We start from the raw sequence: 25,511 nt of genomic DNA, 5'->3' as shown, positions 1-25,511 counted from the left end.
TCTCTCTCTCTCTCTCTCTCTCTCTCTCTCTCTCTCTCTCTCTCTCTGTCTCTCTCTGTCTCTCTGTCTCTCTTCACACATACCCACATGCATATATAGAGCGCTGAGCCTGGAATCAGGAAGATATGAGTACACATCTAACCTCAGACACTTACTAACGGTGTGATCCCAGGCAGGTTATTTAACCTCTATTTGCTTTAATCCACTGTCTCCCAAATGGCAAACCACTTCAGTATCTTTGCCAAGAAAACTCCACGGACAGTATGGTCCACGCAGTCATGAAGAATTGGACACGACTGAAAACAACAAAAATATATAAAATCTCCTTTGATCCTCACCACAACCCTATAAGGTAGGTGCTATCATCCCTATTTTAAATTTGGGGAAACTGAAGCTGGGAAAGATTAAGCGACCTGACCTTGGTTCCAGAGCTAGTTAAGGCACTGAGGCAGAATTCAAACTCAGATCCTTTTGACTTCAAGTCTAGTCCTCTATTAACTGATTGTTGTGTTGCCGCTTCCCCAAAGACATTCATTCATTCGTTTATTGAAACAGTTACTAAGCATCATGAAGAGCACTGTTCTAGTCACTGAGGAACATAACCTTAGACAGCACTGAGTCCTCATAGTGTCAAGGAGTAAAATCACAGAAAATCCCAGGTACTAAAATACCCAATGTTAAGTGCTCTCACATATTAGAGAGTTGATGGGTAATACCATGAACAAACAGGAGTACGGATAACATTCAGGGCAGCCCAGTTCTAGTGAGTGTGGATACAGAGGACCTCTAGGTGTTAGGGTCTGTGTTACAATTTCAGCTATGCCATTTACTCCCTTGTGAAACGCATACATCCATTTACCCACTCTAGGCATTACTTTCCTAATCTATAAAATAAGTGGGGGCCATACTAGATGTTTTCCAAACCCCTTCCAGTTTGAAATTCTATGACCCTATGTTAAGAAGAGGACCCTGCTCTTATAGGGGAGAGAGACTATGTCCATTTATTCAATCAATGGATGTACACTTATTAAACACCTGCTATGTGCCAGGCACTATGCTAAGCGCCATCATAAATCATAAACAGTGTAAGGCAGAACAGACTAACTGCTACATGAATGGTACAGATTGCAAATATTCAGGAAAAGTGATTACCGAGAGCTGGCAGAGACAATGAAGGCTTAATGAAGGTGAGGGCTTAGATGAACTGGGAGAAATAACAAAGACATTCCAGGAAAAAGGAGTATAAAATAAAACTAAACCAGGATTTTTCAAGATATATACCAAAAGTAGACTAGTTTGGACAGAACGAGGATGCAGATGACAACAGTGAGAGAAACCTGGAGAAGGACAAGAAGGGGCCAGAATGAGGAAAGCATTAAATTCCAGGATAAAGACTTTTTCCTACAGGGATTATTACAGTTTTAAAGGCATAATATCTAGCAGGTAGCAAACACTCAGCTAAAACTTGTTGGATGAATGAATATATGGGCAACAAAGAACCATTGGTGATTTAGTCTGGGAGGTATATGGGGCAGAATCAAGGCAGGGGAGGAGAGAAGCCAGCTAAGAGATTTTGATAATTTTCTAGGCATGAAAAGACAGATCTTTAAGGCCTCATTTTCTTTCCATAAAGCAAAGGCTAAGGAATCATAGCATCTGGTGAAGGCACTAAGAATGGAAAAAGCATACATTATAAGGAGCCCAAGTTGTAAGTAAGGAAAAAATAAAATCTTGGTAATTTGATATCAGAGGACACTGTGATTACCATGATGACAGAAAAGAATGAGAGTCTCTCATGCTTCTTTTAGAAGGATCAATAGCCTTCAGTGACAAGCTGCAAAGCACAGCTTGGTCTTAACCAAGTAGTAATCACATCCATTGTTATTCCTTCTTTCGGCCTTTTCTTCTTAACTCCAGATGTTCATGAAAGACAGAAAACCAAAATCCTAACCACCTGTGGAACTTTTACAAGAATAACAGAAGGTATTGAGGTATTACCCTCAGAATTCATCTTATGTAATTAAGTTAGGCTCTTGTAAATTTCCCCTGTGTATCACTGGTTACAGAATTTTTCTCCACTTACTGGCCTAGAATAATATAAAAAGCTATTGGGCTCCACTATATAGTTTTAGCTTCACACTCTAGAGAGGACAGTATTTCAGCAAAGTGATTACAGTATTTCTGCCTCACAGATCTATTATGAAATTTAATTAATCTTTAGTGGCACAATGATATCTGTAGGTGAAAACTGTTATAAAAACAAAGATTTTCTATCCTGGGAACTCTCCTACACAGACATTAGGTAGCTAATAGTAAATCCATTGCACTTAACGTTGTTTTTAAAAAAAGTAATGGGAGGTATGCAATCAATCTTCTTTGGGATCTGGACCAGTTTGGTTCTAAATGCACAGGATGACCATGAGAAAATGAAAAGCAGTTAAGAGTACTTTTCAAATATTCAGTAAAAATAGCAAGAACATTCAAATAATAAATCACAATAGCCAATTAATAATATTAATAACAGTAACAACAATAATTAATAACCAACAACTAACAACCAGGACTTTTAAGATTTACAAAGTGCCTTCTATATAAATATCCTACTAGGCAGGTACAAGTATCATTTACCCCCATTTTACAGATGGAAGAACTGAGGCTTCAAAGGATGCAGTAATCTGCCAAGGAGCCCCTCAAAGTAGGAGCTACCCTAATAGCAGCGACATTTGTTGTGACAGCGCTTTGTCTGGTTAAATACATGCTAGGCAGGACAAGAGCTGTGATTTAATAGATTAGTTTGCTTTATACAGCCATTTAAGCAACAGTTTAAAAAAACTGGCCCTGGGCACTCTGTTCCCTAAAGAGAAGTAAAAGAAACTAAAAAAAATATTCCAGTGAGTATGAGAGTAAATCTACAAAATCAATCTTTCAATAAAAACTGGCATTTATATAATGCTTTAAGATTTGCAAAAACATTTAACAAATCTAATCTCATTTGATTCTCACAACCCCTGAGTTAGGTGCTATTTTCATCCCCATTTTACAGATGAGAAAATTGAGGCTAACTTACCTAGGATCACATAGTAAGTGTCTAAGGTAAGATGGGGACTCAGGTTTTTCCTGATTCACAGTTCAAAACTTCTACCCACTGGGTCACAAAGTTGCCTCGTTGCAACATTGATCTTCCCCCATTGGTGAAATTGCATGGGGCATAGGGACACTAGAACCAAATTCACCTCGTGTTTATAGTATCTTGTTAATCAGATGCATGGCTATGGCTTCCTGAATTTGCATTACTTCAGCCACTCCCTGACTTTCAGTCTTACATACACTAGCAGCCATCTTCTCACTTCCAAATGACTCTCTACACATGCTACGGTTCTCTTTCTCCATGAAGCGAAGCAGTCACCAGTGTTACCTTTCAGTCCATGGCTATTCCTTCAATGGTCTTCACACTGCTCTCTCAACCTCAACAGAACAAGTAGGAGCCCTAGGGCCCCTTTCTGACATCTTTAAATAGGTCAGGGGGAGGTATCTTCAACATCTGGCTATGGAAATGCTGGAATGGATTTGGGCCAGACCTGCCTGGAAATAACTTGTGAACTAAAACAATCTCTGCCAAGTTTTCTCTAGTTCTAATAGGTTTTTATCTTTAAGTTAAATTGGTCTGTGTGTATTTTCACCATGATGTAAACTAACAGAAAATATAACCATATAGGGAGTTCTCACTTTCACCTCAATTTCTAGAGACTATAAAAAAAGTATAGTAAAAGTATAGGAAATATAGGAAATGTATAATGATGAAAAATGAATTTTTTCTATTCACTGTTCAACAGCTGACTCATCTATAGTTAGTCATTTCATGGAGCTCCTGTATTGGCAATGAGGAATGCTGACTGAATACAGTGGGACATATGAAACTGAGAATTAGCATTATCATTATTACTTTGTCCAAGAAGACAGTCAAGATGCACTGGAAACATCACAAAAATAAAATGCACTCACTGGGGTATCCATGACTGATTGTTTCCTGCAATACAGAGAGAGACAGAGAGAGAGAGAAAGGGACAGAGAGAGGGAGAGAGAGAGAGAGAAAGAGAAAGAGAGGGATAGAGAGAGAAAGAAGAGAAGAGAAGACAAGAGAAGACAGGAGAAGAGAAGACAGGAGAAGAGAGGAGAAGAGATGGAATATGTCTTACAGGAAAGGAAATAATCAGTTATAGATACAGCAGTCAATACACGCACAAACAGTTACTTCTGAAGCCAGATTGTGAACTAGTTAGAGAAAAGGTCAAAGTTTGGACCAAAAGAGAAGAATGGAGGAAGATAAGAAGCCATTGCTTATCATCACTATAGCTCCAACCACAATTTTTAAAAATCAGTTCTCAACTCCAAAAACATAGGGAACAGTCAAAAGTTAAAACACTCACTTTCATTGACTATCTATGAAAAAAACACATTTATTTGATTAAAAAAAAAACTACCAACACATCAAGGAGTGTGAAAGAGATGAGAAATTGCTTTGTCCAGCTGACACATAACCTCCTTATCACATGAAGACATTATGGGGCAGTTAGTGCGGAGAGCACCAGGCATGGAGTCATGAAGACTTCAGTCCAAATCTAGCTGCAGATACTTGCTAGCTGTGTGACCATGGGCAACTTCTGTTTGCCTCAGTTTCCTCAACTGTAAAATCAGAATATAATTGTACCTACCTCCCAGGGTTGTTTTGAGGATCAAATGAAATAATTGCAAAGTGCCTGGCACATTGTAAGTGCTACATAAATGTTAGTTATTATTATGAAGAGCAACACTGGTTTAGTTAGAAAGGTGGAAGATGAAAGATGATGAACATTACCTCAGAAAATATTTTAAAAACCACCCGAGGAGAAAACAAACATCAGGCCCTTTGCATGAGGTCAAACTAGACCAGTTTCTTCCCAGGAATATTTGTAGATGAAATTAGGAGATACATAAAGTGGCACAAACCTGTAGATATTTCCAAAGCAGTCAGTTCTCATTAGTGTCATAAGTGAAATAACCATAAGTGGATGAGAGCACATCAATACCTGTTGTTCTATCTGAAGATATGGGAAGGACATTTAAGGAGAAGGTTTTGAAAAGCAGCTGGATTTGACTGAATGTATATAGACAATGTATATGCTAGAGGCGATATGATTTCAAATGCTGAAGATACATGGCATTTTTATCCTCTCTCCCCAAAAGTTACCTGATAAAATAACCAATCAAGAAGGATATATTAAGTTCTTACTACCGTTTTGTTCATGAATTAATGAAAACAATTTGAAGTCACATCTAAGTCCACAAAAACAATGGTACCAACCAGAATAGTCCTCCCTCAGAGATATGTCCTATTTCAATGAGTAACAATGCTGTGCCTAAGACATAGTAAACATTTAATAAATATAATGCCATCATATATATGCATACATATGAGATATCATTTTACATAAATATAAACAATAAGTATAAAATCATTCCCCCTGGGGACAGGGTAGCATATCCTCTAGTTTCTAGTTCATCTTACTAAGGACAAAAACGAGAAGAGGGAGAACTCTCCAAAGTGTACCTGGCCTGTCATGCTAGTGGGGAGCCTCTGATACGTTGTTAGTGTGAAATGATGCTCCCTTAAAGGGTTGTCCAGTGTCACTGAATGATAAGAGTTGGACATGGCTTCAGAGTTCCCTTAGTCTGAATCACATATAAAGAATAATCACTTTGGTGATGTTCCCACAGGGAGTTATCCCACCTCTTCCTGAAAACTTCTAATAATGGGAAACGTAATAATCCCAAGACAGACCATTCCATTTTTATAGCACCAAAATAGAAAGTTTTTTTTCTTCATATCAAGGAGAAATCTACTTCTCTGTACACCTTGCTCTTCGTTTTGCCCTCTGGGCCCAAACAACAAATCTAATCCACAATCTTTATAATAATCCTTCAAATACTTAAAGGCAACTATCAGATCTGTCCACCAAGTATTCTTTGCTTTGGGCTAGAAACATTCTCAATTTCTGCAATTCATCCTCATAGGACATCTCATCTTCTCCCTTTCCTGATCCCCATCCTATGGCTATACTCCAGTTTACAAATATTATTTCTCAAATACAGCCCCAGAACTGAACAGAATACTCGAGATGTAGCTTGATTAAGGCAGAGAACAACGGTTGATTATATTTCTGCTTATGACAAGATTTGAACAATTCAATGGAACCATGCTCTCCTCTTGGGAAAAAGCATTGACTCTGGAGTCAAAGAACCTGGGTTCAAATCCCTCCTCTGATGGTTAAGTAAGTCTGTTTACCTTGAGTAAGTCACAACCTCCCCGGCCCTTCATTTCCTCATCTGTAAAATTAGAGTTTTGCAAGAGATGACCTCAAATGTCCCTTCTAATTCTAGATCATTGATTCTCTAATGCTGCATATTCATAGGCCATCCACTCCTGTTTGACTCTGGTTTACCCTCTCCTATATCTATATCTATATCTATATCTATATCTATATCTATATCTATATCTATATATGCTCCACAAAAAATTCCATTGACATCATAATATATTTTACCTTCATGTACATAATGGGGCAGCTAGGTGGCACAGTGGATAGAATACTGGGCCTTGCGTTAAGAAGACATCTTTCTGAGTTCAAATCTCACTTCAAACACTTAGGAGTTGTATGACCCTGGGCCAGTTACTTAACCCTGTTTGCTTCAGTTTCCTCACCTGTAAAATAAGCTAGAGAAGTAAATGGTAAATCACTCCAGTACCTTTGCCAAGAAAACCACAAATGGAGTCACAAAGAGTTGGACATGACTAAAAATCAATTGAACAACAATGAAACAAAATCAAAATGACTAACAATAAGCTAAAAAATATCAGAATCAGAAAGTTGTTTTTCCTTTGTGCATATGCATTTAAAGGTCTTGCTGAATATTCTTATTTATTTCATCATATCAAATAGCCAAATTCTTTTCCATCAGAGCTCATTTCTACTGTTGCTTTTATTGATTCCTGTTACAGCCAATGAAAAAAAAAATATTTCACTTTACAGGACTACACTTTCCATTAAAGAGATAACTAAAATGATCCCAAGTTGCTCCCCACTGTTCAACACAAATGTCCTCCCAGTAATGCTCTATAGCTTGGAATCTTACAACATCACAATCCTGAGAAATCAAAGCTATGGATAACACAAAGGTTAATGGAGAGGTGAATACAAGCAGCAGGAGGATGTTTTTATTGATGATTTACAATCAAGCAGAAGTATAAGGGGGATCTCCCAGGAAATGTATGATTGGAAAAGGAGATACAAGCCATGTAGTATGAGTGAGGAAGAGCCAGTGACCAGCTCGGATACTCCTCCAAAACACTAGTTATGTAAAAAGAGTGAGGGGAAATCTTTCCGTGAGGTGGGTGGATTGTCCCCATCTGAGGATAATCTGCGCAAAAGTATCGACCAGAATCACTGAGAATGAGAAAGCTTGCATGAGTTTTGTGATCTGAACCAATGGAAAGAACAGTTATATCACTGAGATCAAAAATACATTGAATTTTTTAAAATAACAAATTAAAATAGTCATTTTTTCCTGCCAGCTTTTCCCCACCTGCTGCCAAAGTTTAAATTAAGATATAATTTTATAAAAACAAATAAACAAAAACAAAAATACTTATATTCAGTCTTTATTCATAGAAATAACAAATAGCTATTTCCTAATGATAGCTAGCATTTATATAGCATTTTAAAGTTTGAAAAAACACTTTAAAAATAATATCTCACTTTTATTCTCATAACAAGCCTGAGTATTTTTATGTCCAATTTACAGATCAGGAAACTGAGGCAAACAGAGGTTAAGTGACTTGCCCAGGATTACACAGCTAGTGCATATCTGAGCTAGATTTGAACATAGGTCTTCCTGATTCCAGACCCATAGCTCTATCCACTATCCACTATCCACTATCCACTGTCCACTATACAGAGATCTCAATTGTAAGCTGCCATTATTGTCAGTCAACATATATGTATATTATAGTCCTCAGCTAGTTTTAAGAGTTTTTTTAATGTTAAAAAATACTTAAAACTAGTTAAGGATCAAAGTAGGTATAGCAAAGTGAAAAGATAATTAGTTTCAAAGTCAAGAAAACCTGGGTTAAAGTCCCATCTCTGCTACAGTGGTTGTGTGACACTGGCTATGTCATCTAACTTCTCACTACTTTGGGCAATTGTCTATGACTATAAGATGTAGCTAGCTGGTAAGAGTGGATAGAGTGCTAGCCCTGGAATAAGGAAGTTCTGAGTTCAAATCTTGACTTAGACACATATTAGCTGTATAACTGTAGACAGTCACTTAACTTGCCTTAGTTTCTTCATCTATAAAGTGGGGATAATAATAATGCCTACCTCCCAGGGTCGTTACTAGAATAAAATAACAAGTTAAAGAATTTTGCAAACCTTCAAACACTCTAAATGCTTTTATTATCATCAACATCATTATCATCATCAACATTATTATTACCAGTGGATGGAGTTTCCTCTGGGAGTTCCCTACACTAAAAAATTGGACTAATTATTTTTTTTTCTTTTAAGTCGGTCATAGAATTAAAACTGGAAGGGATCTCAGAGGTTATCTGATCCAAACTCTAATTTTACAGATAACAGAAGATTGAGATTTACCCTTGGTCACTCAGGTAAGAATCATCAGAAAGTAAATTTAACCACATCTTCTAACAGCACTCTGTTGTGCTACACTGACGGTGCAAACATGGGTGAAATGTGCTTCATTCGACTAATTTTCTTAAATAATTTTCATAGCTTACCTAAGAAAAGACTAAGAAACGACTCACCATTTTAAGTGACTGGGGCATTTTTGTAAGGATGCTAGTGCATATTGCATATATTTGCATAGCACATAGGTGGGTTACAAAGCTTAAATTAAAACAAGACAGACTTTGTTTGGATATCTGATGAAACATTAGTGACCAGAACAATATAATGCCACACTGGCTGGCAAAAGGAAGTTCTGGGCCTATTTCTGGTAATCTTCAAGAAGGTAACAGACAATCCTCTCTTAGATGGCTTAGATCAGGAGGGCCAAACTCAACAGAAATGGGAGCCAGCAAACTGTGCTTAAGGATCCCTGTAGGCCATGTATTGACTTATAAAACCCATATATTAACATATATTCTTATTTAGTTAGTTAAATATTTCTATTTTTTTATATATTTCATTGTGGTTCAAGCAGCATGTTTGACACTTCTGGTTTCCAGAGTGACTTTCCCCAAGGCAGGGTATGGAACAAAAGATCTCTAGATATGACTCATAGTTCTATGAATCTATGATTACACAATAATTTTTAACATTTTCTGCTCTCTTGTCACTGTTTGTTCCATTCAAAATGAAGAATAAAACCTCTCCCCTACTGCTTGTGGAAGTGTCAGACAACCAGCTACTTTGAAATTCCATGATGCTTTAATTAAAAGACACCATTTTAATGTACTGAGAAGTACTCAAGCTCCTATTTAAAACCCACATAAGATACATTTTTCCCCCACAGCTCTGTGGCTTAGAAGTTTATAACTTGGTCAGGTCTGTGCCTGTGCTGAAAACCAGCATGGAAGTCCTGAGAGGCAGTGATGGCACCAATACTCCAGCAGCCAATCTGGCTCCATGGGCTTCTGCTGGCTTTGGAGTCAAGGTCTTGGGTAAGAAAAGGTTCTACAGACCCTGGTCCTAAGTGAAGACATATATTGGTCCCCCTACTTGGAAAACTATGTTGTAGACACTAGAGTAGGCTTATGACATTGGAAAAGAAAGCCAGTACATTTGACTTGGAAGTCATGTTTGAATAAACCCAAAGAACAGCTGTAGAAAGAAGTTGAAAAGCTTTGAAAGGAGAAAGAGGAAAGAAAGGGAGAAAGAGGAAGGACTGCAGAAAGAGAAAGAATTAAGAGAGCAACATGAAGATAATGAATCAAGTCCTTTGGGCTCAAGTTTGACCAAATATCCTTCTATATCAGCTTCCAGGGACACAGTGGAAATGAAGATAGTTCTGGTGAAGAACTAATTGGAGCTCCTTTGGCACACTGAATCACCCAAAGATAATGCGAAGATACAGATGAACTCATAGGTTCACTTCCACATGGATACTTGGATAGTGATGATGATATTACTGAAATACAAAATGAAATTAATCCTGTCAAAAACAATTCCTGATTCTCACGAAATCATTCTGTAGCATGGCACTAAATCAGTTTCTGCCTTAGGTCTGGACCCTTCAGATCCTGGTTTGGCAACAGGAAGATTTAATGATGATGTCAAATTTTGTGATTTTGCAGGGATGGATGCTTCCCTTCAAGCTTTCTGATTTCTTCAATCCTGTGATTGTCACCAAATTAAGTCACTACAGTACAGCAGCACAGGAGACATGATTCTTGTGGTGTCTGGGCCTCTCAGGCCAAAGTGCTTGACAGAGATGACTTCCTAGTGATGGAATGTGTGAAAGGATACTAGTATGTTGTGGACATGGCCAGCACCAAGGATCACACAGCAATGCTAATACTGGCTGCTGACGTTCCAAAATGAAGGAAAAATTTTTGACTGGTTCAAATGATGTGACTGTGCAAACCTAGGAAGCGGACAGTGATAAGAAGCACAGAAGTGTGTTTAAACCAAAAACAGTTCAGGGGAAAAAAGTAATTCCGACCACTCACATGGACAGTAAAGATGGAAGACTCATTGCAGCTGGCTGCCAGGATGGAAACATACAGATCTGGGACAAAAATAGGAGTGTAAGTGAAGGGGCATTTAAACTTCCTTTAGAAAAAAAACAAGACCACAACTTTAATAAGACAAACATCACATTAAATATTATGACAGTGAATTTCTTGAGTTTAGTTTAAATTTAAACCTGTGTTAACCTGATTAAACATTGGACCTTTTGTAGCAAATAGCATTTCAACAAACTTTCCAACCCACCATCCATAAACAATAAGCATTTTTTAAAATTTACAAAAGCACTTTGAAGTTCTTGGTTTCAATTAGATTTTGGAAGACAGAAATATGGCAGAATTTAAGGCATGACTAAATAAAGCATTAGAAAGTATACCTAAAAACATTCCTGTTTTCAGTGATTGAATACTAAAATTATTAAACAGTGATTTTATTTTGATAATTATGATAATAATCTTGGCCTACATTGCCACATTACCTTAGACTTAGGCCTTCATCCAAAGAGAGGGAGAGCCATATTTTATAACTGGGGATCCACGTTGGGAGAAGTAGATGGCCATACAGAGAGGGGATTCTACAATGGGTAGTTTGGGGACAATTCTTATTCCTCTGTGTTGTCAGTGAAGCTTGAGGGTATTGCTTGTTTCAACCCTAGGGTAACAAATTAAGCTCTGTGTTCTATCTCTGCTTTGCTGTATGTGACATAGCTTAGACCAGCGGTGGGGATCTTGCAGCCTTGAGGCCACATGTAGCCTTGAGGAATGAGGCCTGAAGGAAGGGACAGGTCTGTAAAGGAGAGAACCAGAATAATGGAAACTTAGCAGGCTATGTGTAGACAGGGTTAGGAGTAAAATAGGGGTACAAATTTAGGAATGAAGTGAGTTGGATATGTATGGGGCCAAATAGGGGAAGTGGGATGAAATGAGAAAAGATACCAGGAGATGAGAGTTAGGATTTAGGCGTGTCACAAAGGATGAGAGAAGCAGGGGGAGAGCTGAATTAGAAGATGAGAATGAAGGGTAGGAGTGTCTGCTGTGGTATTAACTTTTGTTCATGGATACTGTAAAGATGAAATATATAACAACAAGTAAGATACAAGAAAATAAAAAAGAAGTTTATAACTTAATCCCTAATCCCTTCAGGACAAGGATTCTGTTCACAAGGTATACACTTAAAAGCACTGTGCTGACTACTGGAACTATGTCAGGTACAAGTAATGACAGCGATAGAGGGAATCATACATGCTGCTAGAGAAAAAAGTATTTGCCAGGAGACTACAGATTCTGTTTAATAACAGAAAAACGTGTGATGGGAAGAGTAGCATTCCAATCACTATCTGTGTTTTGGTCCAAATGGAAAAGGGACTTTTAGATTTTCCCTTATTCACCAATACCAGAGATAAACTGCTGTTACTAACTATAATAAATACAACCAATAGAGAAATAGCATCCAGAGTTTAATCAGTAGATCTACAAGTATTTATAAATTATCTATATAAATTACCCATGTGCCAGGCATTATCCTGGTGCTAGAGATACAAGTAAGAAATGAAATATTCCTGAAATAAGCCTTCAAAGAGCTTACATTCTATCAGGGGAGAACCCGTACACATAAATATATGTTGAATAAACACATAAATACAAAGTTATTTCTGGGATCTGAGGGAGGCAGGCACTAATAATTTGGAGAAGAAAGAAAGAAAAGAAAGGAAAGGAAAAGTAGGGCTCCTAGCAAATTCCTTTTATGAAATACATATGCTCCTGATACATAAACCAAAGATAGTCAAAATAGAGGAATTATAGATCAATATCCCTAATGAATATTGGCACAAAAAATGTAAGTAAATATTAACAAAGAGATTACAGCAACATATCACAAACACCATGACCAGGTTGGATTTATGCTGGGAATGCTACTTAGCTCAACATTAGGAAAACGATAAATATAATGAACATATTAATAACAAGAATAAAAATCTTGTGATTATATCAATAAATACAGAAAAAAAAACTTTTGATAAGATATATCACTACTTCTGTTAAAATTAAAAACAAAAAAAAGATAGCCTAGGAATAAAATAGACCTATCTTTACCATGGTAAGTGGTATCTAAAACCTATATCCAAAATATATAGTGGGGATAAACTAGAATAATGCTAGAAATATTAGCTGCAGCAATAAGACAAGAAAAAGGAATTGAGGAAATAAACATAATCAAAGAAGAAATACAATTAATGCATTACACGTGATAAAAATGTATACTTAGAGACTCCAAAAGAGTCAACTAAAAATTAACTGAAACAATTAATTACATCAACAAAGCTGAAGAACGCAAAATGAATACACACAAGTCATCAGCCTTTCAGCATACTACCAATGAAACCCAATAGAAAGAGAAATTCCATTTACTATAACTACCAAATACGTAAAATGTTTGAGAGTCTAACTACTAAAACACAGAAACTTGATAAATACATCCATGGAGCAATCTTTATAGTAATATAGACCTGGATAATTGGATGAATATTAATTACTCATGGGTAGGACAGGCCAATATGATAAAAAGACAATACTACCTCAATTAATTTTCTTATTCATTGACATATCAAACTACCAATTACTTTATAGAACTAGGTAAAAATAATAATAAATATCTTTGGAGGAACAAAAAGTCAAGAATCCTAATGAAACTAATAAAAAAGTAGGAAAGGATGAGGCTTTATAGTGTTGGATATCAAACTATATAATAATAGAGGAATTATAAAAATAATTTTGTACTTGTAAAAAAGTATTATACAGAAGCAAGCAGCTCTAATAGCTTGGCGCTAGTCAATGCAGGAAATACAATCTGACAAAAACTGATGGGAAAACTAGGTAGTAGTCTGGCAGAAATGATAAGCTTCATGTGGATTTTTGATCTAGATATAAAAAGTCACAAATAAGTTAGAGGAGTAAGAAAGAAATTACCTTTCGGATCTATTAGAGAAAAACAGTTCATTACCAAACAATAATACAGAAGATAAAGGGAAAAACTTAAAATTAAAAACCAATGCAGCTAAGAAAACAGTAATAAGGGAGAAAAGAATCTTTGTAGCAGATTACTCTGATAAGTGTCTTATTTCTAAGATTTATAAAGAACAGATTAAAATGTATAGAAAGAAAAGTTATTTCTCAATTGATAAATGGTCAAAGGATATGAACAGGCAGTTCTCAAGGGAAAAAAGTCCAAGCTATTTAAAACCATGTGAAAAGATGACTCCAAAGCACTAATAATTATTGAAATGCAAATTAAAGCAATTCTGAGATTCTTTTCACACACGTCAGATTGGCAAAGTTAACAACAAAAGAAATGACAAATGTTGGAGGGACTATGAGAAAACAGGCTCATTGAGACACTGTTGGTGGAATTGTGAATTGGTCTGACCACTCTATAAAACAATTTGAAATTTTGCCCCAAAGTTTGCTAAACTACACATAACCTTTGGCATTGTGATACCACTAGGGCTCCTACAACCCCAGAAAGATCAAAGAAAGAAAAGAGCCTATATGTACAAAAAATGTTTGTAGTAGTTCTTTTTTTTTTTCTTTTTCTGTGGTGGTAAAGAACAAAAAATACTAAGAGGGTTCTTATCAATTGGTGACTGCTTAAACAAATTATGATGTGATGATGATGATGTGTGTGTGTGTGTGTGTATGCGCAATGGAATACTTTTGTATATGAAATGGTGAAAGGTTTGATTTCAGAGAAATCTGGGGAGAGTTGTATGAACTGATGCAGAGTGAAGTGAGCAGAGCAAAAACAATTTCTACTCTAACAACACTGTGAAAAAAATTGAAATACCCCCAAATAGTGATGAATCTAATGATCATTCATGATTCCAAAGGACCGATGATTAATGCCCAATTAATTAATTAATTAATGCCCAATATCCAATGGAGAAGTGATGAACAAATTATGCAAATGAAATACTTTTTTGCATATTGAAAATGCATTAATTTGTTTTGACTATGCATATTTGTTTCAAAGACTTTGTGCTTGTTTTTTATGGTTTTCAGTGTGTATGGTAAGGTGAGAGAAAGAAAAGAAATGCTTGTTCATTAAAAAAAACCTACCTCTAAAAAGAATGTCAATATCGGAAGTCTATACATTATGCATTAAGCAATAGAGAGCTGAAAACTTCTGAGTAGGAGAGTGGAACCGTCCTGATGGAATATTAGAGCAATGACTCAGTAGTATAGATGATGAAATGGAGAAGAGAGAATACAGGCCAGAAAATGAATTAGGTGACCAATATTACAGAATAGTTTAAATAAAAAGAGATAAGGCCCCGCACTAGAGAAAATGTCATTATAGTAGAAAGGTGGTTAGGTGGGAAGCAGAAGTAGTAACTGATATTTTATATATATATGTATATATATGTGTGTATATATATATGTATATATATGTATATATATGTGTGTGTATAATATTTTATTTTATCATATTATATTATATATTTTATATAATAGATAATATATAAAGTAACAATATGATATAATAATATATTATATAGTATATACATATAGTAACTTATCAGCAACTGATAAGATATGTTGGATAAGGTATGTTGCTATTCATTCATTTCAGTCACATCTAACTCTTTCTGACCCCATTTGGGGTTTTCTTGGCAAAGATACTGGAGTGGTTTGCCATTTCCTTCTCCAGGTCACTTTACAGATGAAGAAACTAAGCAAACAAAATTAAGTGACTTGCCACAGAGTTACATCGCTAATAAGTGTTTAAGGCCAGTTTTGAACTCAGGAAGAACAGGAAGATAAACCTTACTCCAGAGACCTGGGACTCTACCCACTGTGCTACCTCGCTGGATGGGGTACAAGGAAGAGTCAAAGATGACTCCAAGGTTGAAAGCCTTAATTATGAGTAGGGTCGTAGTACAGAAATAGAGGATTTGGGTAGGTTGAGATTTAAGAGTAAAGAATTATCAGATGTTAACATGTTTATGTTGATAAGCCCTAAAGATAGGTAGGTAGAGATATCCAACAGGCAGCTGGAACTATGGGACTATAGTTCTGGGGACATTTAGGGGTGGAGGGCATGAAAGGAAATGTAGATTTGGGGTCGATTTGCATAGAGGTAAGTGGAAATTACAGAGGCGAACGGAAACCATAGGAATCAATGAAATCATCAAGTGAAAGAGTACTGAGAGAACATAAGAGAGCCTAGAACAGAAATGTGGAATATAGCTATGTGTAGAATGTGGGAGGAGGATGAGGAGTCAGAAAAAGGAACAAAGCAGAACTCAAACATGGCATAGAAATAATAAGAAAATCCGATGTCATGTAAGGCAACAAAAGACGGGATATTGAGAAGACGGGAATGATATATAATGCCTCGAGGAGGAAGATGGGAAAAAAGTCATTGGGTTGCAAAATCATGAGGCCATTGGCAAGGAACTATTTTAACAGAGTGGTGGGAATGGAAGCAAGATCACAAGCTAGAGAATGAATAGAAAATGAAGAATGGCGTAGAAAGTTTCTCTAAGCCCTGGTTATAGTACTACTTTTAACAAATAAATAAAATAATAATTTCAGAGAAACATTTCATTCAGTACGGAAATTCAGTACCATATCCCAAGGAAACACACCTTTCAATTTAAGAATATGAATAAAATATACTCATTGCATACTAGAAAATGCTCTCATTAAGCTGGATCTTCCTAAATAATTCTTGAATTTCAGTAGTCTAATGCCCCATTGTCTCTACCAAAGCTAAAATTCCCTGTTTTAGTAGTACAGACAGACACATTCCACAGAACCTGACCTCATTAAGGCACATTTTAGTGAAACAAACAATCTTCACAAACCTTTTAATGTACATTCCATTTTCCTCCTGAGCTGTAATGAGTGTAATTAATCTGTATTAGATTTCAGCATGTCTTTCAAGAAGCACTCTACTCCATTTCATTTTCTTGATTTGAAGAAAAGCACACTTGCTCTTCTGGGTGTGGTGACAGAAAAGTCAATTTTATTTTCTTTTGTAAGCTGGTTTCTGTCATCCAGAGGTTGAACTTCATATCTGTTTTGTTCCTCAAGGAATGTGAGCATGGTATAAAAAGAGCCAAGGTAAAGCAATTAGCCAAAAATAAGGATGAGGACAATACCGATCTTGTGGATAAGATACTGAGTCAAATGAAATTCTTTACTTTGAATTTCTTTATATTTTACTCTCCATGAAGTAAAAAGAATGGAAACATCCATGCCACAAACTTACTGAATTAGAATGTGTTTGAAAATAGACTGAACTCATTATAGGCATTAAATATAATTTTTAAAGTTATGATAACTCTCCTATGGTCACTGGGTTAAAAAAAAAAACCTTGAAAAACCCTATTCATCTGTAACAGAACTTCTATGCAAAAGGAGAATTTAAAATAGTCAATTTGTTTAATAATTAATAGCCAATTAGTTTAATAATTAGTTTAATAGTTAATAGTCAATTAGTTATTCAATTTTTGTAATAATTTATAAAATCTTAATTTTTTATTGTTTGAAGTAAACTATTTGTTACACTTAGGAGAAAAGGAATAGAATGTAGTTTTATAAATTAAACTTTTCCAGAATCATATTTTTTACACAAAGATCAAGTTCATATTAGCATGCAATACATATAAAAGCAACTAACTCCCTAACTCCCTTTGCTGATAAGCATACAAAGTCAGAGAAACAGGTAGATGTGGGTTTTGGTTTTGGTTTTTGTTTTTTGGGTGTGAATAGGGCTGGTTCCTCATGAGTCTTACTAGAAGAAAGAGTAGGTGTTTAAGAACATGGTGTCAAGTGTACTCCACCTATGACATTTACTGCAACTTTGGAAATGCTAAACAAACTCTACAGCTTTGGACCTCGAGCTTCTGGTTCATCCACCTCATTTTAGAAATGAGAAAACTGCAGCCCAGAGAAGTTGCGCTGTCCTCACCATGGCCTCCAGGCACCTTATCCCTCTCTGCTTTCCAAGCCCATCACCCCTGCTCTGACCTGACTTACCCACCTTAGGGTATCAACTCTACTGCTAAACAATTCACTTGTTTCATTGCTGCTCAGGTCTTGCCAAACCCCAACCCTGATTTGCCCTCTCCATCTGCCTTTTCTCCTCCTACTCAAAGCTACAGAATGCAAAGGAAAGAAATCATACAACCATACAGATCAGGTCCGTCAACATTTAGATAAAATAACATACGTAAATCACAGATCCAACCTCATCACTCTCGTGCTTACAAACATTTAATGGTTTTTTAGTGCCCCTTGGATAAAATACAAATGGCTAAGAGGACATCTAGCTGCCTCTAATTAGTTCACGTCATTAAAGATGTACACATACACCTTTGAGTATTGAAAAAACTGACGGGTACAACTACTGAGTCACTGTTATTGATCAGATTGGGAGAAATGCTGTAAGATTATATAATAATAACTAGCATTTTATGTAACACTTTAAAATTTTGAAAAAAAAAACTTTACATATATTAGCTCATTTGATCCTCACAACAACGCTGTGAGATAGGTACTATGAGTATCCCCATTTACGGATGAGTAAACTGATAGTGAGAAGCAAAATAATTTGCCTAGGCTCAAGCAATTAGTAAAGAACAATTTGAATTCAGGTCTTCAGGACGCCAAGTCCTGCACCCCTTAGCTGCCTCCTTAGAAAAGGACAACTATTGTCAAGGATATTACCCTGGCAAATCAGAGGACTAAGAGAAGTATATCATTTACCTCGATTTCAGCAAAGCATTGGCCATCATTGTGCACAAGATGGAGAGATATGGGCTAGATGATAATAGTTAATTGGATTCATAGCTGCCCAATTGACCCAAAGATCAGTAATTAATGGGATGGAGGTCAACTTGAAGGGAGGTTTCTAGTGAAAGTACCCTGGACTCTGCACCCGGCCCTGGGCTGTTCAGTATTTTCATAAATATTTTCATAAATATGCTCCCAAGTCCAAGTGACTTGCTTATCACATTTTCAGATGACACGAAGCTCCAAGGGCTAGCCAGTGCATTAGGTAACAGAATCAGGATCCAACAGAATCTTGATTGACCAGAACATTGAGCCCAAGCTAGTAAGATGACATTTCACAGGGATAAAAATAAAGTCCTACCCTCAGCTTTAATATATGAACTTTACAAGTGTAACACAGAGAAAGTATTCATCTGAAAAAGCTCTCAGACATTGTAATAAGCTACAAGGTAAATATGAGCCACTTGGGTTGAGATGGCAGCCAAAATGCTAATGCCATTTAAGCTTCCGTAAGAGACAATTCCAAGTAAGCCTTGGAGTTGGCTGGATGACTAGCGAAAGGTGTTGAATGTTTATGCTCACATTTATATAGTATAAGGTCAGGGGAAGCAACAGTTCAGTGTTTTATGTCCCTACTAAAAATAAAAGTTCTCTCTTCTAAGACAGATATACTTCCCAAACAAAGAGAGACTGAGAATTTCCGGAGTAGTCACTGACATTTCCATTAACTTTTATTTCCTTATCAATACTGTAAAGAAGGAAGAAAAGGCCTAAGAATCACTAAGATGACAAATCAGATCAAATCCTACATTTCTTTGGTCAAATAAAATTGTATAGAGTATTAGTTCAACAATTCTTTGGTCTTCATAAATTTTAATGAGAATTTTTCTTCTTTTAATTGGAATTCTAAGCCAAGAAAGTTTTATTAGGTCTCTAGTTTCTGCTCTGATAGAAAATATAACATCCTCAGATGGCTCAAAATATCTAATTTTTTAGAGGACATAAATAGAAATTTCGAGTACTTGTATAGAAATTCATTTCCCTTTAAAATGAACAGGTAAAAATTGAGTTTTCTCACTAAAGGCTAAAAAAGTAACTAGTTAGTGCCCTTCTCTAGAGAAACTTGATACAAAGCTAAAGATGTTCTATTACATTTGACTTTGAGAGAATGTTGATGCCAACACAGCAGGTCTATGGGTTTTTTAAAAGAATATGTTTAAGGTTCCTTTGGTGAAGAAAAAAATTAAACTACGGTTGAAAATGGTCTCTTACAATTCAAAATTTAAAGTTCATACTTTTTTCCCAATAGGCTACTTTATCAGGAATTAGAGGTTTATTTTTATTAGTTATTTCAGTATCATTTCAAATGATGAATGTGGAAATATGATTAGTTGCTTATGATCAGAGTAAAGCAAATAATAATGCAGCTATTTTGTACAACAAGAAATAGGATGATGGGAGCTTTTTTTGCACTCCCCCTCCTCTCTCTTTCCTCTCTCCTCTCTCCTTCCTTCTCTCTCTTTTTCTCCTCTCTCTTGTTTGGGTGTAGAGGCACAAGATATGGAGAGAGGAACACCAAGGTAGATGGGACAGCTCTGGCCAGAATGTGGGAAGTACTTGATCATTAGTGAATTTTGCCCTGGTCAAGCATCTCAACATCCAAAGCCATTTCCCCCCTTTACTCTTTCCTTTCTGTCCAAGAGGCCAGATTCCTCTTGGATAGCAGAATCCAGAGCTTTCTGTTCTTTAGAGTTGTTTATTTGCTGTTTTAATTAGTACTTTTAAAAGCCAACTCCTTATAGATCGAATGTGACCTATGTAAACTGCTTCTGATTACTCAGTGTCTTTAATTGTAATCAAGAACTGCATAGAGGAGAACCGTTTTTTTGTTTTGTTTTGGTTTTTTGGTATTAGAAATTTGAAAATTAAGGGTCAAAGCCTGGTCCAAAAATACCAGGCATTTTCCTAGTTTGGAGTGGAATGAAGTTGAGAGAGCATCTCATAGGTTTGACTTATTGATTTTGAATGAATTCACCAAAAGGCAGAGCTAAATAGGATCTAGGGTTTCTTTTCTCCCCCTCCAGCTAAAAGAAGCTGGAGAACCATTTTTGCAGTCTGGAACAAAGCTGGGCTGTCACTCACATGGTCACACTCACTCATCCTTCCTCCAATCCTGATACATATGCAGAGAAAGACGCATACATTGGCAGAGTCCTCTGCAATGACTAGGGAACAGAAAATACCTAGTGAGAGGAGAAAAGAGATGGCTGATCCTGGCTGATTGTCTCCAAAGGGAGAAGTCAGAGGAGGAATTTTCGCCCCCTTTCAGCTAAAGATAAATCCTCAACCTCCCACCCACACAAGTATAAATCTTACACTCTGCTATAACTTACTGGGCCATTTTGTTGGGTTTATCTATATTTGCTAGGTTTTTTCCTCAGTTTTCCTCCCCTGACCTTTTGATCTTTCGGCCTTTTCTTTCTATTCCTAGCCATCTGTTTTTGATATGTTTTCTTACAGTTTGTCCCCTCCTGTTGCACAAATGCTTTCTGTACTGGCCAACCTTAGGCTCCATGAGCAGGAAGATGTGAGAGCCTGGCATAGGTCCCTGGTTAGAGTAAACTTTGTAAGAAAAAGACTGACCTCATATTTCCTGACTCTCTGGAAGTCTGATCTTTAAGCATCTTGCAGTGGTAGTTTGCACTGTATGACCACTCAAATGTAGCAAACAGGATTCAGTGGTCATTCCCTCTCCTCAATGGAACCTAATGCTGCTGATTGTAACTACCCTTTTAAGAACTCATGAAAAGTCGAAAAAGTTTCCACTCCTCCATCACTCCAGACTTATTTTATGTGGTACTTGATGCCAGCAGGTCCTTTTTATATGATTTTTTCTTGCTATTTTTAAGATATGTGTATTCTCTGATTTTTATTTCACATAAAAACTCCCAGGGATCAATCATAACTGCTTTATGCTGCATGGATGTATGGTAATTCCATGCTAGGAAGGACAAAATGAAGTACACCAGTGACTAACTGGAAATACAAAGAATTGTTCAAAATCTTAGAGTTCCTCTCCCCTTAACTCTGTGAGCTATATGTGTGTGAGGATTTACAGTAATGACTTTTATTAATAACTTTCATTTCTAAGCTCTCAGAAATAGCAGAGACCCATGCAGATTGGGACCAAATGATCTGGGAGGCACAGGAGTTAAACACTGTATTGAAGCCAAAAGTCTCAGACTATGGGTGCATCAGCAAATCTCCCATCTCCAAAAGAAGGCTGAGGTATAAGTGAGAGCAAAAGAAAGTTATACTCCTAGGACACCCAGTGGGAAGAAGAGTGAAGAACCAGCTTCTTACTTTTTTCCTTGGGAGGAGAGTCAAAAAGAAGCACCCTACCAAATCTTGCTCCACAGCAATACTTGCTGATTATAACATATATTTCAAATATCTGTGGGATTTCAGAGTTGGAAAGGACTCAAGAGATCATTTTATCCAAATACCTTCTTTTGCAGAAGCTGTACCTGAGGCCCAGCAGATCAAATTCAAATACATATGGCTAATCAGAGGCAGAACCGGGTTTACAATCTAGACCTCCCAACTACGGGACTAGCACCTTTTATACTTTGAATATTTTTGCACATTTTTTTTAGCAAAGAAAAAAAAATACATAGAAAATATTTAAGGTTTTCCCCCTTTTAAAAATACCATACGCCACTATTTTTATAGATGAGAAAATTTAAGTAAGGCAGTTAACATAGAATGTATTTAGTTTATCAGGATGAATCAATTTAGAGCAATGTTTTTTTTTCATTTTTTGTATTTCCTGAAATATGGATTAGGGGCACAGCTCAAAGAAATCTTCCTGGATCCCTCAGAAGATGATCTTCTTAGGAGATGAACTATAGAGAGGCTGTGTGGTGCAATGGAAAATGGGCCAGCTCTGCAGTCAGATGACCTCCTTTAAATTCTGTTTCAGCCACTTATTATCTGGAAATTACCTAAACTCTTGAGGTCTCAGTTTCCTCAGTGATAAAATGAGGCCCTTAGCCTTGATGCCTTCTAAGAACCATCCATAATATCCTTATTCTCAAATATTTTCAAGCTAGAAATCTATACTTTTCTTAGAATATCTGTCTGATATTTTGAATGCGCCCTTTTTTGCCTTAAAATACCCTATTCTAAGGATTTTCCATGAATAGTTAGATATTACAGAAGATCACTATACCTTTTGTCTATTAAACCTCTTCACCTTTTAATTTAAATGGGTAATGTACTGCTTCCGTTACTAGGAAACAGCCTTTAGGATCAGGTAAATTAGAATACCCAATTGGCCTTTTTGTTATTAGTCATTATTTTATATTCTGCTATTCTGTTATTAATTTTCTTCTTTCTCAACTAAATACCCATTCACCCTTTCTTGTAGAGAAAATCCCTCATTATTGCAAATACAATGGTTGTCCTCTTCATTTTTCTGATGCAGCCTTTTATTTTTTTTTATTTTTTTGCAGCCTTTTAAATACAGGATAATTAAATGACTACTATAGTTAAGAGAAGACTACATTGTTGAATTATGAATCGAAATTAATAATACTTTCATAACTAAGTACGCACTTTTTAATATGGTCAAATATTTTATTCCTTTCTTAAATTACCTAAACGTTTTGAGAAAATATACCCAATGAACAAGACAAAAGGGATATTCTTGAGAATATTAAGGGTTATATTCTTGAGAAAATCACATCTAATTCATAACTAATTAGATGCATATAAGAAATCTGAATTTATTTTTCAATGGAATATTTGTTTTGTTGTGTATTTAAAATAAATTTCATAATCCTTGGGGTTTTTTTAAATTAACTAATACTATTAGATGCTTTCGGCATTTTCCCAGTTGTCTCTAAGCTAAACAAAATCAAAATTATTTTCTGTCAGCAAATTTTGAATCTTCACTATTCAACATCTTTTCCAGATCATTAACAGAAATACTGGAGACCAGTCATAATTCTGATTCCTAGAATAACTCTATCAATTAACCTTTTTCTTTCTTAAGAAATGGAAGCATATTCCATTCAATTTCTCCTTATTGACCTATTTGTAATCTTGGGGTCTATCCAGGGCCATTCCTAATGAGGGGTTTTAGGGTTTCAGTGAGGGATAAGAAGAGCCAAGGGCAATTCCTATACTATGGGGTTGTCATACCATTACTGTTTTTCTTCATGGGAAAAAAATGTATCAGTACTCACTCTACTAAGAAATGTAACAATCCTGCTTAAATGGATAAATATGACTAAATATGACTAGAACTGACAGAAGAACATACTGTTATAAAATCTTGATTAAATTATCATCAAGGGTGAAATCAAAGAGGCAGGTAAAGGGAAATGCCATAAAGGTGACTTACAGCCAAAGGGATATATATGGGATGGCCAGTATGTCACTGGTCCCAACATTAATCCTACAATTTATGAATACAAAAAACAGTAGTTTATTAGAGATACAGGTTGGTAAACATTTAAAGACAGAAAACTGTGATCAAGCAATCTGTACCATTTAACATATTTATGAATGACTTGGATAAAGGCATTTTTGGCATACTTATTATATCTGCAGATGACGCAAAGCTATGAGAGATAGTTAACACACAAGATGACAGAGTCAGGGCCCAAAAAGATCCTGAAAAGCTTGAATATTGGGCTAAATATTCAATGAAATTGAATAGGAATTTATGTAATATAATTAGTATGTTGTAGTGAGGATTCCCTTCTGTGTATGGCCGGAAAAGATGGTCACTGAGGGAATTTCTAACTATGAGGTTCTGTGATGACTTTTGGTGTCTCTGACACCTGTCCATCGCTACCCTACAGTAGTCATTTGGGCCCCAGAGTAGTACCCCTAAACTGCAGATACTGGAAATTATCCCTATTTTCCCAATTCTAGAAGTGGTCCAGATTGGATTTATCTCCCATGTTATGTTTACTAAGTTCCCTTAACATAGTAGAACAGATCAAGCAGTATGCTGGAACAGAAAAAATGGCCTGCGCAGAGTTCAAGTTCTGCCTGTGACATACACTATCTATGTGATCACCAATGAGTCAAAACCTCTCGGTGCCCCCAGGTAACTCCCACAAACTGCTTCTTAAACCGCACCTAGGCATTTGTCTCAACTAGTTTTGGCCACATGAAACACCGAGTGAAGGTGTGCTGAGATGAATACTAATCCATTACCACTACCGTTGTCACCCTGTCATGGTTTTCACATCAATCATTCAAGATCTAAACACAAGCACATACCTATATCTAGTGCACATGTGTGTATATATGCAAATGCATGTGTAGATATATGCATATATCTACATAGTACACGTGTATATGTGTGTACGTGTGCATATATTTGTGTAAATACATACACATGTTCATATTTGTTGTTGCTCAGTCTTGTTTCAGTCATGTCCAACTCTCCATGATCCCATTTGGGGTTTTCTTGGCAAAGATAATGGAATGAGTTGACATTTCCTTCTCCAGCTCATTTTACAGATGAGGAAACTGAGGCAAACAGAGTTAAGTGACTGGCCCAAGGTCACACACTCCAGCCCTAGCACTCTATCCACTGTACCACCCAGTTGCCCTATCTATCTACTTATCTGTATTTATGTATGTATCTATGTATATGTATATGTATATGTTAAATACACATTGCTTATTTATTCAAAGAAACACAAAGCATAATTCTTGGCTTTGAGGAATATTTTTACAGATCTTTGATTTATAAAAGAGTAACTTCAAAACAACCCTATCTATCCTGGGGCTCCCTTCAGGGGTCTACTTCTCTCAGACATATATAAGTCCATGGTACTGAATTGTTAGTTACCTATTCACATTCAGAACTCTGAGCTCCTACAGATGTACTTCTAGACCAAACCAAGCCAGATGACACAGGATTGCCACTTAGAATCTCCAATTTCTTATT

General features: G+C 36.3%; 1 pseudogene; it reads left to right on the top strand.

The window, feature by feature from the left end:
* The window catches only part of LOC114024372, a 40,902-nt pseudogene that overhangs the window by 14,914 nt on the left and 477 nt on the right, over positions 1 to 25,511 (top strand).

This window comes from Vombatus ursinus, unplaced genomic scaffold, assembly GCF_900497805.2.
Source record: "Vombatus ursinus unplaced genomic scaffold, bare-nosed wombat genome assembly UNPS02014821.1, whole genome shotgun sequence".
Taxonomy (NCBI): Eukaryota; Metazoa; Chordata; class Mammalia; order Diprotodontia; family Vombatidae; genus Vombatus; species Vombatus ursinus.
Note: the sequence above shows the minus strand (reverse complement) of the source record. Positions and strands in the feature narration are given on the sequence as shown.